Raw genomic sequence first — 2,354 nt, 5'->3', positions numbered from 1 at the left:
TCTTGTGTTTTTCATCATCCAATAAAATTTTGGTATACATATGTACAGGATTATTAGAACTACTTAAAAGAGAAATAATATTGACTTATCAGGTTTCAATCACTGTTTTTGTATGAATTACTGATGCAATGGGAGTGCAGATGGTCGAGTGGTTTAAGGCGCTACCCATGTACGCGGGCGGCCCGGGTTCGAATCCGGCCTGTGGCCCTTTACTGCATATCTCTCCCCACTCTCTTCCCTATTTCCGAATCTATCCACTGTCCCTCCTCTGTCAAATAAAGGCATGAAAAAGCCCAAAAATAAATCTTAAAAAAAAAAAAAAATTGATGCAATGTTCTCCTGGACCGAGGAATGAATACATCATACTACTTCTCTCTGTCAGAAGATGTTACTCATTAGAGAGTCTAGATGCTCTGGTGGATTTAATAGATGATATTAGAGGACCCAGCAAAGATCACAGTCAGTTGGTGGACCTGATTGAAAAGATGCTGCATTTGGATCAGAACCAGGGCATCACAGCTCTTGAGATCCTGCAGCATCCATTCCTAGCAGAACAATCATGTTGGCGTTTGCATTGATATGGCTGACACCAATGGGAGGATGGGTTCGCCAAACCCTGACTGCAGAATTAGAACACCAGAGCGACCGAGAAGAAGAGATCCAACCTCAGAGCATCGCAATGATCGGCTGGTTTCAAAGATTTCTTTGCCACCTAATCCACATTATGAAAAGCGTCATACAGATGTTACAGTCCTTCTATTTCTGGACGAGTGGAAAGGAAGCAAAAAATGTTGTGTTGGATGCAGACCAACACATCACACCTTTGGAGGTTCCCCAACATCCTTTCATGTCAGAAAGCCTCCTCATGGATAATTGTGCGGACGTTAGCGTGAACATTGAAGAGAAAATTTTAACATCAATGTAAGGAGAAAGAGGAAGAAAGGCAGGCAGAAAAGATGGGAATGTTGACTGGTTTAGGAGAGTCATGGTGATTACAGAGACTCTCCAATCCTATTTTTTCTAACTGGGTTAGAAGTAAGGGTGGCATGGAGGGGTAGTGGTCGGTATTGACTCCTTACAGCATAAAGGTTCCTTGTTCAGTTTCCTCGTTGGACAGGGACCTTTTTCTGTGTGGAGTTAGCATGATCTCTATTTGCATGGTTGGGTTTTCTCCAGGTTGGCTCTGGTTCCCCCACAGTCCAAAAACATGTCAATGTCAATAAATAAATGTAATGATAATTAAAATGAAAAGTTAGTCATGTAACAGTTGAGTACCTTTATAGAGAGTGCCCTAGCATACTTAAGTTAGAGAAAGACTGAGTCTGTCACACAGTAGTAGAACAGAAAATCTTTCATGTTGATTCTGCTTTTAGAGATTTATTTCTATGTCTTCGTCTGCTTTTCCAGGTGTCTATTCTTTGTTTAAATGTGTGCAGAAACAAAGTCAAAATCATCTGTGACTTCCTTTATTGTGTCATTTGATGCACAATATTGGATATTTGTGGATATCTGATGTGCCGAAGTAATTTTAGCTGGTACCGACACCCATATACAGTATATATAATATTTTTGAATTTCTATCTACAGTGAAGTGTTGCCTAGTGTTTGGTTGTGATCCAGCGGCTATATCCAGCCTGTTTCCATGGGCTTCCGCTCTCCTTTAAAGACAAGTGATAGCCCCGGCCTATATCAATCTGCCCTCAGGATGCTTTAATCCACCGTTACACAGATGAAATGTTGCACTGAGCCTGCGGTGCAGCAGTGACGGCAGGAGCGGATCTAAAATTTGTGCACCAGCCCCTCAAACCTGACCGCAGTCATGGACACCCTGAGCCAAATCATCCAGTGCAGCAGAACACAAACCTGTTCCTCCTCGGAACTGGATCCAAATGTCTCAGGTCTCAGTGTCCTCTATTTATACACTGTGTATATTTACAACAGGCCCGGATGATTAGCATGCTAGCGCGTAGTGAAGAGAATGTTGGGGCAATCTTCTTCATCTATTCTAAGTAGACGTGAAGTTTATCGAGGGTCAGCCACCTCTCTGATGTCACAGCATGTTTTCAAAGAGGCCGTCAGGGCTACTTTTACCTGGGATACTTCACACTTTCAGCTGCTAATCCTTTAAAATGACCCTTTATTAATTAGGTCATCTCTTTGAGGTTCAGATTTCTATTGCAAGAATGGCCGGTGAAGTGGAACCCATTTTCCCATTCAAACAGCAGCTTACTTACCTCACAAAAACTCAACCATCACGTAAATAAACTTGCTGTTGCATCATTATTGTTATCCGTCACTGACAAAAAATGCATATTAACATATCCATATTATCTACATGTTGTATTTCATAACTA

This window comes from Cheilinus undulatus, linkage group 4 (assembly GCF_018320785.1).
Source record: "Cheilinus undulatus linkage group 4, ASM1832078v1, whole genome shotgun sequence".
Classification (NCBI taxonomy): Eukaryota; Metazoa; Chordata; class Actinopteri; order Labriformes; family Labridae; genus Cheilinus; species Cheilinus undulatus.
Note: the sequence above shows the minus strand (reverse complement) of the source record.